The following is a 19093-nucleotide window of genomic DNA, read 5'->3' as shown; positions in this document are numbered from 1 at the left end:
GTTTGACTCCAAACTTAAACCAATTTTGTTGTATGGTGCAGAAGTGTGGGGATTTCAGGAGAGATATGTTATTGATAGATTTCATAATTTTTTTTGTAAATATGTTTTAGGTGTAGGTAAACTTGTATCTACTAACGCAGCTTTAGCTGAATGTGGAAGACATGGAATTTATGTAGATTATTACTTGAAATGTTAATGTTTCATCGAGACTTGTACATTATAAGTTTATTAAATCATTGTATACAGTTGAATATTATGTATCATATATTAATAGTGGGCTTCCTTTACGTTGTAATGTTATCAAAAACCCTTTTACTATACATAGAATGTGTAGAATGTGTAATAGTAATAGTATTGAAAATGAGTTTCACTTCATATTTGAATGTGATGCATATGTTTCTTTTAGAAAGAAGTATATACCAAATTGGGATTCTTTACCAAATATTTGTAAATTCCATAATTTATTGACCTTCCATGATGTGAGTATTCTGATTAAATATGCAAAGTTTAGTAAGGAAGCTCTGAAATGGAAATCCGCACAAGTTGAATAGTAATACACGTATACCTGTCAATTGCCATACATATGTATATATGAATTGTATATACTTTTGAACATGGCCCAATGGCCTACAAACGGAAATAAACTCTTTTCACTCTCATTGGCAACCATTGGGAAATCATACATTTAGGTGCTACATCATAAGGAAATTTTGTTTATAATTTATGTTTTAATTTATTAATAAGTCACTAAATCTAGACCCAAATTTCTTCAGGTATTTTGTCGTATTTTAATATTTTCATAAAACATGGGTAGGTATTTCTGTGGTTGCAATATCCCATTCTTAGTTCATAAATCGAGACAGTGTGAATGTAGCAAAATATATGTTATCTTCCACGTAATCGTTTCCTTCAAACATGTGTGTGATTTTAAGGATTTACAGTAATTGTAGCGCTAAGATTGTTCTGTGTAAGTGGGTCCAAATGATGAGCCTTACCAGCCTGACTGTGCCAGGACCACCCGACCCCTCTCTGTTGCATTTCAATCTTAATCTGTAAAACATGATAATGAAGGTACTTATACCGCACAATACTCCACACCACAAAGGGTCATGCTTGAAGCGCCCCGGATAACGCAAGCCGCCTTTTAGGAGCTAAAACGTTATAGTCATATGACTTATCCCACCGGGTACCCATGTTCTGCTGGGCGAACAGGGTCAGTTTTCAACAAACTCACTTGCCTAAGGTGAGACCACATGTATCACATGTGTTTCATTGTGGGGCAGGACCAAAGTCCTAGAAACTCTCAGGAGTCAAGCTGCCAAACACGGTCACCCATCCAAGGACTCTTCAAGCTCAACGTTGCTCAACTTCAACTGACTTGTGACCTGAGTTCTTGGCACAGGAGGGGCGGTGGGGTAGCGTAGTGGTTAAAGCGTTCCTTCGTCACGCCGAAGCCCCGGGTTCGATTCCCTACATGGGTACAATATGTGAAGCCCATTTCTGGCGTCCCCGGCCGTAATATAGTTGGAATATTGCTAAAAGCGGCGTAAAACTAAACTCACTCACTCTTTGCATAGGACCACGCGCCACGTTTTGTGTGAACTTGTTTTGCATCTAAGATTACATTGTGGAGTGAGTGAGTGAGTTATTATTTAACGTCACATCGGCAATAGATTACATTGTGGACCTGCGCATCCTTAATAGTGACAGGATGTGCTAAATACTGGTCAAATACAGCGTTTTACATTTGGTGTGATCCATGGTATGTGAGCACAACATCCAAATAGAAGAAAACGTTTACAGCATTACACTCAAAAAGGCTTTCCAGGTGGCATCGTCTGGAGAACCCGAATTCAAGTTTCAGTTTTGTCCCTTTAGAATGCCCGGATCCTATTAGGTTACACAACACCAAAATTAATGTATTCCAATAGTGACTGACTGAGTTTATTTTTAGGCCGCTTTTAGCAATATTCCATCAATGGTGCGGGGGACACCGGAAATGGGAATCGAACCCGGGTCTTCGACATGACGAGCGAACGCCTTAAACACTAGGTTATCCCATCGCCTCATTTTTCCATAGACTTGTATTGCAACGTTATATTTTTTTCACAAATCATCCAGGCTTTCAACAGCAATTCCATGTACACATGGCTACAATCTGACCTTTAAACTACAATAAAAACACAAATCCCGGCTAACTTCATCCAATCACAGCTGCAACATGTCTATCTCCCTTCAGATGTTTACTTACGCTACTCGCTCAGGGAGCATGTGATTCTGATTTAGTAATCTTTAGTTAAAGACCCACCTTGGTCGTTAAGCTTTGTTTTTCAGCCCACTATGGGTGTTAATAAGTTTCTGTAGTGACTTACAGCGCGTGATACGAATATGTCATATTTGTTCTCAAGACGTCATCAAAAGTTTAACAAACGCGATATTATTGAGAAACTCTGCATAGCAGGTTCACTCAGTTCAACAAAAATACTACCAATATTTTAGCGTCTTGAAGAAAAGATGCATTAAAAGAAGAGCATTGTTTGCATGCTTGTTTCCAAGTTCAAACGCTGATTTTCTTGTGACATTCAAAGTCTCAGCTCGATTGATTGAGCATTGTTGTAGGGTTTCTACTCCAGCCTCCATCAATATATATTTGTTTGCTTTCGAGAGAGAAATCTATGAATTTCCTAAAAAGGGTAGGATAAGCCAAACTGTTATCGAAATTACGCAAGAGCGTGTATTTCTGTTTGTAAAGGGGCGTGACTTCAAAGGGGAATACATAAATATGCCTTTGGTAACTCAGGATGGGTACCTGGATGACCCCGTTTCTTGTGAGCCACTGTAGCAACAGCCTCCAGTTGTACAGCTGAAGAATGAGATGGGATAAAGGTTGATGTTGGTTAAACATTCAGCAGTAATACTTCTTGTGTCTATATCCTCATGAAATAGGAAAATGCATTGTCGACTTTATACCGGAGTCCTGGTCCTATCTTGTGTAGGATTAGGCTGTTGTGGCACTTGCTTCAACGCGTCTTCGGTTCTGGAGGTAGATGCACATATGGAACATTACGTATTTGGGAAAGTGAGGTCACCGTCCGTCTATTCCTGTGCCTCAGAATGTCTGATGTCATCAGTCTGCATGTCCTTCAACTTTGAGACCAGGACTCGCACCTGTGAACTCAACAGAAAGAGAAGCGACCAGGTGGTCATCACAATCCAACCAGGATTTCTCTACAGCGACATCAGCAACTGGCCGAAGGTATTGTTATGTTTAGATAATTACGTAAACTATTGGGATGCAACTTTTAACCATAAAATGAGACTGACTGACTGACTGAGTTTGGTTTTACGCTGCTTTTAGCAATATTCCAGCAACATCACGGCGGGGGACACCAGAAATGGGCTTCACAGATTGTGCCCATGTGAGGATTCGAACCCGGGTCTTCGGCGTGATGAGCCAACGCTTTAACCATTAGGCTACCCCACCGCCCCAAGAAATGAGAAACCCCGATGGGGCACTAATCGTTTTCCACTTCTTGCAGATGTGTTTATTAAGGCACATGAAACAGAATGTTGTAAAAAATCAAATCTCCAGGTATATCGAACGTCTGATATCGTTCAATACCAGTTAAAATAGCCAGTGTCCGTCCATTCATTTGCCTGCTGAACTTGAAGTAAAGGAGACTAGTGCGACTGCTTATGTTTCATATTTAGATCCATGCATAGGTTCAAGATTCGGTATGGGCAAAGCTCTCAAGTGTGTATAAGAAGAGCGGGCACTTCCACTTTCTAGTCAACGTGCCTCCTTTTGATCACATTTGTGTTACTTTTGAGGTACAGTCGAGCATGTCCTTTTCCAAAAAGCGATAAATGACCCTTACTCAGAAGTTATATTTACGGATGTTGATTCAGTAAAGGTAAACTGGAGGTATATATATATTTCCTGTTGACTGTCAAACACATATACTAGCAACATAAAGAAACTGTGTATTGTTAAAATATTATCCCACTTGATAAGTACGATAACAATGTCAAAGGTACATATAAACTTTAATGGAGGGATCATGAGACCATAACAAGTCTGGAGAATTTCAATTGAAAAGTCAATCACAATGACGTCACGTGTCCACAAGCGGGACAGGGGTCAAACGACCACGTCACAAGCTCAGTAACAGGTATGTCCACCATCGGCATTGATAACAGCAGTGCATCGACGACGCATAGAGCCTATCAAACGTGCAAGGAAGGCTTGTTGGATGTCACGCCAGATTCTCTCAAGTTCTGTTGCAAGGTCAAGGACGTTATCTGGCGGATGAGGAAGACGGCGTAGACGTTGATCCATCTCGTCCCAAACATGCTCTATCGGGGAGAGATCTGGTGAATTTGCAGGCCAAGGCAGTAAGTCAATGTTAGGTGTTGCAAGAAATCCGTAGCAACCCTTGCCATATGAGGACGGGAATTGTCCTGTTGGAATGTTAACCCAGGGCCATGACGTTGCAGAAAAGGAATTGCCCCTGGTCGAAGAATCTGATCCCTGTAGCCCACACCAGTTAAGTTGCCCTGAACAATCACCGAAGGAGTTCTTTGGCGTGCTGTTATTCCACCCCAAATCATCCCGGAACCACCACCAAAGCGATTCCTCTCCAAGACACAGGCCTGTGCATAACGTTCTCCCACGCGTCTATAGGCACGTTGACGTCCATCACTATGGGAAATGTTAAACATGGACTCGTCTGTAAAAACAACATTTCTCCACCAAAACAAGGGTCTGCGGACATGATTTCGGAACCACATTCGGCGAGCTTGTCGATGACGTTGTGTCAGGATAGGCCGTATGGCGGGACGTCGTGGTCTGATCCCGTAATGACGTAAACGTTGTCGAACTGTGTTGGGGTGGATACGGCGAAGTCCTGGGATGGTTCGGGCAGTCATCACTGCAGTCTGAAACCTGTGGCGAAGATGGGTCACCCTTATCTATCTGTCCTGTCTTGGCGTTGTTAGACGTGGACGTCCAGAATGTGGCCGATCGAGGACGTCATTTGTGTTCTGGTAGCGTCTCACCAGTGCAGAAATGGTGTTCCGGTGGCAGTGGAAATGTGCAGCAACTGGTCGTTGAGACATTCCCCACGGACCATCCCAATGGCCTCATGACGTTGTGCAGACGTGAGCCTTGGCATGCTATGCGTTTCAAAAGCCGTTTAATTTTTGGAACGATCGCGAGGGCAGGGGTTGAGCTTTCCAAAGTGACAGTATTGTGTGGCATTCATTTGCTCTGTTTCTCTTTCCCGGAATGCACGTGCAACAACGTATTGCACGTCTCAAGGACGAACCCACTGACGTCACGGAACGTGGCTCGTGCATGCATGTTGGATACATGTCACTAATCTCTGAGTTTGAATCCTTATGTGTCTACACAGGTTTGATAAATTTCGATTTTAAATTTTTATATGCACAGTTTCTTTATGTGCCTAGTATATAATGTGTGTGTGTGTGCGTGCGTGCGTGCGTGAATTATATTATGCAACAAGGAATGCATTGCATAATAGCATAAATGATTCTTTTAAAAAAATTACGATTGCCCTCGATAAAATATTGTTGTTAAAGTGGAGCCCCCTTCTGAAATAGAACGGACATGAACAGTTATTTTACATTTGGGTTGGCTGAAAACGTCCTTCATCATGTGGATTGGAAGCACCCTGACTATCGCATTCATTTGTTGCTTTAATAGTCACTCGCTGGCGCCTGTTCGGACACACCTTGTCCAGCGTCCAGATGTCATGTAGATCGACTTAGTCGTGCATCATGTGAAACAGGTAAGTAATTGACTGTAACTGCAGTGAGTTTTTCTTCATGTAATCATTTGGTTAAATCACTTGGCTTGGACTGAAAATGATACGAAATAACGAGGCGCGTTTGTCACGAAACATTATACCCCAGAAGAGGTGAGATGAGGTGAGGTGAAATTGGGTTTTACGTCGTGCTTGAGAATATTTCGCTCATATGACGACGTGCATGCATGTGTATGTGTATGTGTGGCTGCTTGTACTAGCTCAGGCTTAAGCTGGTTTTATAGTGCTAGCCCACTGAGATACCATGCCGCAGTGAAGCATGAATACCCCACTCAGACAAACTATACTGACTCCGAGCCGGCCAGTCCTTGTTGTACCCATTAATGCCGAGCGCCAGGCAGGGACCAACAAGTACCATACTTTAACGTATTTTGGTATGACGCGGTCGGGAATCGAACCCGCAACCTTCCGCTCTCCGGGCGGACGCTCTAACCACTACACCACGGAGGCGGTCCTACCCCAGAAGAGAGTGACAGCATGGAGAAAGAAGGGCCTGCGATCGAATCCGCAGGTGGGTCCTATCTTAAACCCTAACAGATTGTATAAATTGTTTTAATGTGTCAGGCATCAAGCATTAAAGGGTTAAAAGCAAGGACTGGCCTGAATTGGGTATTGTCGCTTGACTGCGGCATTGTTCAAAGGCAGGCAATGAGTGCAAAAATCTCACGCACAACATTATTGCAAGTCACACATCCAGAACAATATCTCGGTGACATATTGATCACGCTGAAAGCTTTGTGACTTAAGACCAACAACGAAGGAAAGAACGTGTCTAAAAAGGAGACTCGTGCAAAAACTGTCTATACAGACAGTAATCTCTGACATATATCAGATTACCCGACGGATATATCGATTTATACTGGCGAGGTTAAATTACAGTGATGACCGACTTGATAACTAAGTATACCTTACTGCCTTCAAGATTTAAATCAGTCAATATGTCACGACCTTCCGGGTTTTTTGTGACAGAGTTTCAGGGCTGTGGTGCTCCACCAACTGTTGCCAATGCTGAGATGCACTATGACGGTGTGTACGAAGGAGCGGTGGCAGTGTACACTTGCAGGGACAACTTCCTGATGTGCTCTGCTGAACATAGCAGAGTTTGTCAGTTTACAGGACATTGGGACGGTTCTGTCGGCCCATGCGCTCGGAACAGTTGGGACAACCCGGTAAGATGGTTATAAAGCACAGAGTGAACGCTGAATATAAAGGTATAAAGGGTCATAACATGGATTCAACAACCTGTGAAGCATTGATCTTCAGCAGACCATGCTTGTCGTAAGAGGCGACTAACTGGATTAGTAGGTCAGACCAACTGACTTGTTTGAGACATGTCATCGTATCCCAATTGCTTGTGTCGATGCTCATGCTGATCACTGGATTGTCTGGTCCAGACTCGATTATCTACAGACAGTCGCCACATAGTACCCATGTGAGAGGTCGCGGAAACAGTGGAATGAAAGGAAGTATAAAAACCGAATTTCAAGTAATGCAGCGGAAGAACTAGCAGAAATGAAGGTTGTATGTCAATGATCTTTGGAAGTTGGACCTCCCCGGTCTGTCCTTTTGTAAAATACCATAGTAATGGTTAGATGAGTGTATGGCAACAGAGGGTTGGAAACAACATGTTGGCAGTTTAATACCAGATCATTTTGAGTGCTTGGATGATACAGACATCTAAGCTGTAATGCAACGATTCGCGGCAAGAAAACAAAGAATGTCCATGACCGCAGTATAAGTACAAATTAACATTCAAACCGTAAGAGATACATATCATCATAAAGTTTAAGTTCTTATTAACCCCCCAAAAGAAACCAAAAAAAACCCAAAACAACAACAAACAAACAAAACAAAAAAAACCAAAGAAAACAAACGAAACAATAAGTAGTTAGAAATGATTTTCGAAAGCTCATAAATAGTACAAACATCATAAAAAGGTTAGTAAGTAAATGCTCAATCAACATATTCAAATAAAAGGTGTTTGACAGTCAAGAGGATATTTCTAGCCTATTGCCAAAAAGTAAGTTTTAGATCAGTACATTCAAAACTATCTCTCGATACAGCCTCCTGATGTGCACCTTCAGAAACAGAATCTGGTTCTGAATTCAATCTATGGTCAAAGTAAACTGAGACCAACAAAAGGGGATGAGAGCCGTAACTTACTTCAACTAACCATGGAGGGTTCTAGTTTTACGATTGTTCACAGCCAGCAAGCATACTAAGCTGTCAGGATAAATGGTACCTCTATTCTCTTCGCAACGTTCAATAGTAGCTCAGTCTGAGGTGTTGCTTATTTCATTTCCAAAAATACAGAGAAGATTTTGTCACTGCCTTTCAAAATGTTGCAGAGTTAATAGGATAGCCTTTCCTCTTACTACATAACAGCTACAGCAGAAGCCTTGTCTTCAGTGTTGGTCCAAGCTTGGATAATGAGGTTCATTTTCTGGGAAGGTTTTTTTTATATAGGGAATTTAGTTTCAGTTACTTTCATTCTGCTAGTTTACAATTGACATCGGCCTGTATTGTCGGGCACGGTTCAACTTCATGTCGCTTGAAATGCATAATGTAAAATACATCCATAAGGAAGTTGCATGTATATATTTTGACCAAACTAATGCGTGCAACACTGTTATCTTAACAACATCTAAGAGTAGGACATTATTCGAGAGAAAGACATTCAATCATTCCCTTGCCATGTGAAGTTATTTTATAATCTGCAAATAGTGAATTCTTGATGAAATAAGTAACCAATAATGGTTTCCAAACACAGGGATAGAAATTTCTAAACGACATCAAACACGTTATATGTGGACATCAAACATGTTCTACGGTGTATCAGTTTTGATTGTCAACAACAACATAACTACTACTGCTAAATATATACAGCAGCTAAAAATATGAACAAACAGTACCAACCAACCTGTGTTGTTTTATGATTTAACATTATTTATTTATTCATCACTTTTTATTGAGCCTTTTATTGTTCGTACATAACATGGATATGCTATGTGTTTGCCAAAGGTAAGAAAGTTTTAGCGTACGTATACAGAAAGTTTAGATCTAGTCGATGACACATATTTCTTACATTCTTTCTGTTTTCATAGGGGGTGAAATTCAATCTGGACTTGCCTTGTGGTCATTCAAAGAGTTTCAAAGTGGCAATGGACCTCACACCAACAGCCGTTGATAAGTAAAATAACAACAATGTTCTCATGCGTAATTGCTCTGACAAAAAAATAATGTAAGCCCTCATAGATGCAACACAACAGTTCGAGTCAGTGAGTGTGTGCGGGTTTAATAGCAAAAACGTGGACTCACTTATTTGGCTTCTGTTGTTGTTTGCTGGTGGTGGTGTTTGTTGTTAATGATGGTGATGTTGGTTTCGCTTACATTCTGTTGTTTGTTTGCAGCTGTTGTTTGGTGGTAGTGATGGTTTTGTCGACGTGGTTGAATGGAGATAGGACTGTGTTTTGAAATTATAGGTAAAAATAACTGGTATTTTCTACACCATCACATGTACATCATACATTAGAGTCCATATCAAAGTTAAAAAAGATATATATCGTACAAAAATATATGTTTGGAAACATCAAAGGTTACGTTGACAATGTTTCCCCATTTTGAAGGGTCCACGTGGATGTTCGTGGAGGGGGCAATTTGCTGTGTCATATAGACTTCCGACTGGATCAGAACGAGACAATCTTCAACTCACGCTTCTTGGGGGTTTGGGGACAAGGATATACAATCACGACGGTCCCTTTAACAATGAGTACCGAGTCTCTGGTGGAGATACGACTGGACCAGGGAATGTACATGGTATGTTGTTCTGTTCCCTACATCATCTACTCGCTTTGTCGCAATCTGATTCAGACAGTAATTACTCCGTCTGGCATTTACTTGATGGGTGGGCATTGTCTGAACGACAGTTAAATACGAAAATATATGTTCTTGAAGAAGTGAAGACAAAGACCAGAGGTTCCAGAAGTATATTTCCAGAGGTTCCATACAATGCAGAAACATCACAATGATACATGTGTCTTCTGTTTATCGGTTGTGGCATTTCTTTGGAGGGGCGGTGGGTTAGCCTAGTGGTAAAAGTCTTCGCTCGCCACGCCGACAATCCGGGTTCGATTCTGGGGTCAAAGGCTGTTATTTTGCTTCATTATTGCTAACAGCGACGTAAACCTATACTCACTCACTCATTTTGGCATGATTTGCTGTATAGTTGAGTAAAGCAGTTTTTTGCCGCTTGGAACTGTATCGAAATTGTATCATGATGTGTCGCATTACATTGAGACGTGAACTTACCTTTAAGCAAATCTATCCGCACGGGAATGATTCTAACAAAAGAAGAATGACAGTCAGTATGGATTTGGATTCCCATGAACGTATTGCTAAATTCAACGCAATCCTGCAGTTTTCCACTCAATAAATGCAATTTTATATGTGACCATTTCCGAAAATGACTTGATATTTTACTTTTGAGAGGGGGACGGGGGGTGAGGAGGGGGTATGCTTTGTTCTTTTGTTCCTTATTTTGAACAAATATAGCACCGATTACCCATCGTGTTAGTATCTCCATTCTGCAAATCTGAGATGTTTTTTGCAATATGTCAACTATCAATAAGGTAGCACATTGTTTCTTGATCGTGAGCTAAAAGTATCATACAAAGTTTACAAAGTTTATTCCTTCATTCAAAAAGCCGCCTCCAAAGGAATCTATGGTGTCAAATGAGTCATAGGAGTTAATAATAGGAATAACCCTGGGTAATAGAGGATATTCCATTTGCTTCTTTGCAGCTTGTTGTAGATGGTTCAAGTATCCACAACATCACAGACAGGTACCCAGATGAGATCATAGAAGACGTCAACGTCAACGGGCAAGCCATCGTCTCTGCGGCCCGTATCACATTGTGACCTAAACACAGACTGATCTTCGGTAACAATGATTCCGATTCATACAGCAAATGGTTTGTCAACTCTTTGTCTACAACATACAAAATCGTGTTCACAATCAGCATACCATACGATAGAGCCAGCAATCATATCCGCAGACCACTAAAGAAGCAATCCAAAGTAGATGTTCCATACAGGCAGATCAATTCAGCATACTTTAACCAGCTACAAAAAAGCAAGAAGATGCTTCAGGCGATGTCTACCACATACAATGTATTGACTCTTACTGCACATAAAAATGTAGGTGAAGCGTCCCCAATACAACAACCCAACATGATCTAAGCGGATCCGGTTGTTGCATCCCTACCCTTTGTCCGGCTTCATTACCATTATCTATTATCACAGACTGTGCATCAACCTCCTTAAAATAAAAATGTCCAAGGTATTAAACTTGATCATATGGAATATCTCCTAACATAGTATACAGATGATACAACAATAATACTTGATAGATCAGAAAAATAGTTTTTCAGGCAATAATTGATAAACTTAAAAATATGTTTCCTTTGCTGGACTCAAAATAAACATAGCAAAAGCGAAAATAATATGAATAGGTTCTAAACACTTATCTAGAACGCTAAACTGGAAATCCATGAAATTATATTAATCGCAAAAAAACATTTACTTTACTAGGAATTACCTTCCAGCACAACAAGGCAGATATGTTTGAACGTACAAAGATAAACTAAACATCTTATACCAAACAATGACAATGTGGTCCCGACGGGACCTAACACCATTCGGCAGAATAACAGTCCTCAAGAGGTTGATTTACCTTCCCGAAACCATCTTTTCACAATGCCTCCTAATCCAAAACTGACTGAAATAAATTATGTACAAAAAAAGATGCTTCAGGTTTGTGTGGAAGGATAAACCCGACAAAATAAAACGTACTACTGCAATACAGACATATGAAAATGGTGAAGTTAATGTACCGCTCATTATGGAAACAATACAGTCTCAAAAGACCTCATGGTTAAGATGAACACATACAAGCGATACAAAATTAAAAGAACTGATAACTATTAACATTACAACAGAAACATTGTTTCCAACCGAGATGCGAAATTACTATCTGCGCAATTGTGTTGTTGCCAAAATACCTAATCCTTTTTGGCGCGATGTCTGTGAAGCATGGGCAAAATTACAATCACTACAAGGACACGATATGACAGATACACCAAAACAATTTATATGGGCAAATGACAATATGACTATTGCTAAGAAACCTATAATAAATAGACACTGTTTAAAAGCAAATGTTAAATTTATCAGTGATTTACTCAAGAGTGACGGAACTTTTGTTAAAGTTTGGCGAATCTACAACTGAATACAACGTAAAGACAAACTGTTTAGAATATGCAGGACTTATCAGTAGTACAAACATAACAAATCGCTGTGGATGCACTAAACATATGGATAGACACTGTAACTGGCACAAAATTAGTATTGAATGTAAAACACATTCTTTTTGTATATAAAGATAGACGAAATGACGTGTTAAGTCGTTAAATTGTAATCTCCACAAAATAATTTCATCTATGCAAACACATGTTTAAAATATATCCTTACCATAATCGGCTTAAAGCGCCACCGAAAATATCTTATATCGGGTAAATAAATGTGCAGCATACTCAAGATGTCAATACAAGAGGTTTCGATCTTTTTGGTCTTCATGGCCTAACCTCTTCATATGATAAATTATGATTGGTCACCATGATAAAACTTCTTCACATGAAAGAAGTTTCTTAATGTATTTCATTCGATGGTCGCTCAATGTACAAATGATACTACTATCATAAATATTGCATACACTATTGTCAAATATAAATTTGCATGTATCTGAAATTATTCATATGATTGTAATACCCTGTACCTTTCAAAAAAGTAGAGTGATAAAAAACTCGTTAATTGTATAAACTGAAGTATCCTTTATGTATATATTGTCCATTATGTTATGTATCACTTGCTTGATAACGGTGTTAGCATTCATTCCCAAATGTCGCACTCATTGCAATAAAAAAGTTGTCTATCAATAAGAAATTGTTCCTGTTCAGGTTTATACGAAGACTGAAATGGTACAGGTATGTAAAATTGAAACACAAGGCGATAAGCCAGAAACTTAAGACGTTTACCCCTTCGTCGGAACTACGGGCAATGTGAGTGAGTGAATATTGTTTAACGCCTGTTCAGATTCTATTCGCGGGGAGAAATATCTGTAGTTGAAGTGTATGCTAACAATTCAATAAAAACTTTGTGACCATGTCTCAATATTAAAATCAGCAAGAATTAACAAACCATCCATAGGTTCATTGAACTCTTTAGCACTGTTGATCGTCATGCTAAAAATACTGATACAGATACCACGGTGCTCATTCAAACTTTACATTCTCTATCTGAAAAAAATCATACGGTTCAATCGAGCATGTATCCAATAAGTCCAAGATTATGAAGTATCGGGTTTGAAATTCAGAATCTTCTGATGTTGATAAGTTTGAAATTTATGATCATTATTGAAAGACGTTTTACTAATCACTAAAAAACACAGGAGTCCAGCTAAGACTAGCCCCGTCTAGTAATAGAGAGGACAAACAATTGTGCAGATTGTTCAGCCCAATTATTGGACGCCCATGTTTTCTGACGGTTCCACTGCAAGGAGTCGTCCACGCTAATTCTCTGACGTCTACTTCCCCTCAATAAACGCATCTTCTCCACAGTCAGCGGAAAAACCATTAACGATTTTATGCCCGCTTCTGCGAACGAGAGGACATTCTGTCTCTTGGGTATTCAGCTTTCTTCAGCCAGAGACGTTCTCTCCCTGTCTTCATCATTATGTCCGACAATCAGTAGGAAATAAACCGCTGTTTTGTCTTTTATTCCAAATAGAATATGTTCCAGTGGATACCTGAGATTACTTCTGTGAGTGGCATTTAGAAAAATGAACAACGGGAAACGTTCTATGGATACACAAGTGATGCTTGATAACGGTGTACCATTTTCACCGAAACGTCACTGATATTAACAATAAAGTTGTATATCCATAGACCTCTCCCCGTTGTTTATATCTGAGATTCCATGCCGCTGACGTCCTATGTTCAAGATATGAATGAGTAATTTCTTTCTTTGAACTCAGTATTATTTCACATTTTGGAACACAACTCTTCACAGCAAATTGCGATATCGTTAGCAAATGGTCCACCTGTTTTACCCAGAGCGAATAATGGTTCAAAAGGAAAGTATCCCGTTTCCCAAATAGTATCTACTATAAAAAAGTGAGCTGAAATACAAGGTGAGGTGAAAAGAGGTTTAACGTCGTACTTAAGAATATTTCGCTCATATGACGATGTGCATGCGTGTGTATGTGTAGCTGCTTGTACTAACCCAGACTTAAGTTGGTTTTATAGTGCTAGTTCACTTAGATACCATGCCGCAGTTAAGCATGAATACCCCGCTCAGACACATTATACTGACTCCGAGCCGACCAGTCCTTGTTGTACCCATTAATGCCGAGCGCCAGGCAGGGACCAACAAGTACCATATTTTAACGTCTTTTGGTATGACGTGGCCGGGGATCGAACCCGCGACCTTGCGCTCTCCGGACGGACGCTATAACCACTACACAACGGAGACAGCCGGTAAAACAGACGATTACCAATAACTGATGAATTTTCACAGATTCTAAATGTGTAATGAAAGGATACTGTGCATGGAAGGCGATGAAAGGGGAAAGCGCAACCAACCACCTCGTTGGAAAATCCAAATACGGAACCTCAGAACATGATCTCCAAATGAATATATTTTGTATTAGTGAAATACAACTATATTTTCAATGGTTTAGAATTTATGCAAAGAACAGAACACGAACTGCCCAAAAGATTGCATTCCCATTGTCAAAGATTGGGAAGCCTTGTTGAAAACTGCAGCTTTCAAAAGTCGACGTGGAATTTCTGTTTAAGTATTTGGGTGTAAGCTGAAGTCTGTCAATACACAACTCGTCTATCTGCATGCTTTGAAGCGTGATCAGTATGCATCTGCTGTCGTCCGTGTCTAGTCTTGATCTGATGTCTGTGGTCCGATGCAAAAGTGCGTTAATAAATCGATGTTTATAGACGACTTTACGTCTTTGAATTCAAAGATATTTTCAAAATTTAATGACATTCGCCTTTTGTATACAGACACAGTTGTGTCGAAGCTGAAGGGACCAACGCAAATATTTCGAGTTATCCGATTCTCGGCGAAAATATGAATACAGTAGTCATAATTAAGGAGCAAATTCGAGAGTTTGACACATGAAAGTTCCAGACAAAAGTGTTAGCCTGGACTGAAGGTTACACAAGATACTCCATGCTCCTTCGTACACGATAATCATAATGATGCAAGAGGTCATTGTAGTTAAAAAGACAGAATTCTGGTATGAGGTTTGAGTCACTTTATGTCTTTACTTAGTGCAGATCAAGATGGGTCTGGTCATTCAAATGAGGATAGTGATGTATATTTGCTTGATGATCCTATTACTCAGCAGGAAGGTTTACGTCAGATAGTGAATTCTGCTAATAATAGATCTCCAGGCCAGATGGTGTTGCTGCTGAATGAGTAATTTCTTTCTTTGAACTCAGTATTATTCCACATTTAGGAACACAACTCTGCACAGCAAATTGCGATATCGTTAGCAAATGGTCCACCTGTGTTCCCAGAGCGAATAATGGTTCAAAAGGAAAGTATCCCGTTTCCCAAATAGTATCTACTATAAAAACGTCTAGTCATCCCATTGTACAATATCTTACTCACCTTTTAATCATATTAATGATAGTGGTAAATTTCCATCTTGTTTGGGGGTAAAAGCATTATATGTCTGCTTCATAAATCTGGTTGCAGAGATGATACTAATAATTACAGGGGAATTTCTCTCACAGATTCCACTTGTAAGGTGTTTATGTCTATTCTTAATCGTCACCTTCAACGATGGTGTGAGGTTCATAATATTACCAGTGAATCACAGGCTGGTTTCAGGGCTGATTATTCAACGATTGACCATTTTTTCATTGCAGTCCTTAATTTACAATTGTATTAGCAAAAAAGGGGGAGATTTTATTGTCTCCATCAAATATTTTTTCTTGTGAAATCGGTACTCGTCAAGGCTGTGTTTTGAGCCCTCAGATCTTTATTATTTTCATAAATAAGTTATGCAGTCTTATGGAGTTGGAAAGAGGTCAAGGTATTGCAGTTTCTTCTTCTATTAGCAATCTCTGTTCTCTTATGTTTGCTGATGATGTGTCAGCTACACTTGTGCACAGTTATGTTTTGAAACTTGAAAAATCCACCTGTAACAACATGGCCTTGAGTGAATGTGGAAAATCGCCTTTACAGCTTATTTATATAACCAATGCTGTGAAATACTGGTGTAGACTTCTAAACATGCCTGAATATAGATCACCAAAACAATATTATTTTATGTTATTATCTTTAGACTGGGTAGGACGAATATCATGGACAACTAATATAAAAAATATTCTTTTTCAATTTGGTCTTGGATTTGTTTGGATAGGCCAGGGAATTTGGTGATCACAAAACAATTATTAAATCATTTAAACAGAGATTGCATGGTAATTTATTCCAATCTTGGCAAACGTCTTTGGATAGCAGCCATAAATATTTTCAAATTCAAATCTCTGCTCAATGTAGAGAGCTACTTGGTAAATAATGATATCACTCAATATTTAAACAATATATGCCCGATTTCGGTGTTGTAATTTTAAACTAGCAGTTGAAACTGGTAGATACATTAATGGTGCATATAATGAAAGTTATTTCCTGTTTTTCTTAATTAAATGGTATTTTCGTTGTTGAAGACAAATGGCATGTGTTTTATATATGTGATGCATATTCTCATTTCAGAAATAAGTACATAAATATATTAGCATATGTCCACCAATTATTAAATTTAAATCTGTATTACAGAGTAAAATGTTAATATCATCAACAATGTATTTCGATTTTTATACTATGTTGACAAGAAACACAAATCTAAATGAAATGCATTATATGTTCTTTCATTATCCATCAATTTATGTATTTTGGGCCGGAGGCCAGTGACTGAAATAGAATTCTGTTTTGTTCTGTTCGGTTTGAGTCTTAAAAGGTTAATTACAAGAAACGTCACATCCTCAATAGATCTCCGTAAAACATTAATTATATAAATACTCGATGTATTACGATTGTAATTCTATAAACTCTATTTCTAGTGTACCTTTAATCTTTGTTTCTTTAGGACCCGTAAAGGTCCGCTTAAGATTATTGATCTTCAGTAACCCATGCGTGTCGTAAGAGGCGACTAACGGGATCGGGTGGCCAGGCGCCCTGACTTGGTTGACACATTTCGTTGGTTCCCAATTGTGCAGATCGATGCTCATGCTGTTGATCACTGTATTGTCTAATCCAGACTCGATTATTTACAGACCGCCGCCATAAAGCTGGAATATGGCTGAGGGCGACGTAAAACTAAACTCTCTCACTCACTCACTCACTTTGTTTCTTTATTGTAACATGCTGCAACAAAGCAAATTAAAGCCTAAATAATCGTTTCTGGACCAGACATACCAGTGGTTGACTTCAGAAACAAATACCTAACGTCTGAGGATCTAGTGTTTGAGGAAAAGAGTTATTTATTTGTTTTTTAGCTTTTAATACAAAAAAACTATTCCAATTAATTCTTTGCAGTTGGCCAGCTGAAAATGTCAGATATATCAGTTGAGCCATTTTTGAGAACTAAAAAAAATGTTTCACGTTAATGAACGCCTTGACAACCAGGTGAACTAAAGACAAAACAACAAATCAACACAAGGACGAAAAGAAGTGTGAATTGAAATTAAAACCAATGGAAATCTGTTGTTGCTAGGTTATACAAAAATATTTCATTTGTCGCTCTACATGCACATATATAAACTTAGCACCAATCGATTAGATTATACAGAAAAGTATTGATCTGCTTATTGATGTTGAACTGTTCCAAGTGCAATTCAAGCAAATAACAAACTCTAACAAGCTGTAACAAACAATAGGGTATTGGAGAAGTTTGGCCACGGTTGGCTGATACTCTGGATAACCTAATGATTGTGACATTAGGTCAGTTGGTACTCGTCATTTCAGGAAAAGCTAACTTAGACAATATCGACAAAGGCATGTTCTCACTGTCCAGGTCCACGATGCAAGGTGTGTTTCAATACCACGAAAAAGCTTAACATCCGAGAAGCAAGCAGGGAAGACCAAACAACACTAGCCTAGCTGAAAAAAGATTTCAACACTCCATTGTGACATAAATGCCATAATTAATGCCAATATTTACTTTATAAGGAGACAGGAAACATTCGCATAAATGCAAACATGGAGATTGATTGAAGACAAAATGTTGATTATTCAACTGCGGCAGTCCCAAACATAAACATTAACAGGGATGTGCCATTGTCGATAGGCTTTATACTCTTATTTCTGAAATGTTTGGAACCCACAGACACATTGTGGCTTCATACCGGGAGAAACCGCCTTCGTGGTGTAGTGGTTAGAGCGTCCGCCCAGAGAGCGGAAGGTCGCGGGTTCGATCCCCGGCCGCGTCATACCAAAAGACGCTAAAATATGGTACTTGTTGGTGACTACCTGGCGCTCGGCATTAATGGGTACAACATATATATACATACATACATGCATGCATGCATGCATGCACGCACGCACGCACGCACGCACGCACGCACACACACACACACACACACACACACACACACACACACACACACACATACATACATACATACATACATACATACATACATACATACATACATACATACATACATACAGGTTCGATCCCCGATCGCGTCATACCTGCCTGGCGCTCGGCATTAATAGGTACAACAAGGACTGGTCGGCTCGGGGTCTGTATAATGTGTCCGAGTGGGGTATTCATGCTTCACTGCGGCATGGTATCTCAGAGGGCTAGCACTATAAAACCAGCTTAAGTCTGGGCCAGTACAAGCAGCCGCACATACACATACACATACACACGCATGCACGTCGTCATATGAGCGAAATATTCTCAAGCACGACGTTAAACCCAATTTCACCTCACCTCACCTCACCTCACCTCATACCGGGAGACGTCATCAGCTGTCATCTGACTGAAGAGCTGTACATACGCACAGCTCTGCAGGGCTGTAATTGATTTTTCCCCTGTTTGAGCAAATAGCTTCGTACAGTCAAAAGTTCAATCAGAGCTGTTCAAATCAAATGAAAAATTAGCT

Source organism: Haliotis rubra, unplaced genomic scaffold (assembly GCF_003918875.1).
Source record: "Haliotis rubra isolate DU_JTF1 unplaced genomic scaffold, ASM391887v1 Scf834, whole genome shotgun sequence".
Taxonomy (NCBI): domain Eukaryota; kingdom Metazoa; phylum Mollusca; class Gastropoda; order Lepetellida; family Haliotidae; genus Haliotis; species Haliotis rubra.
Note: the sequence above shows the minus strand (reverse complement) of the source record.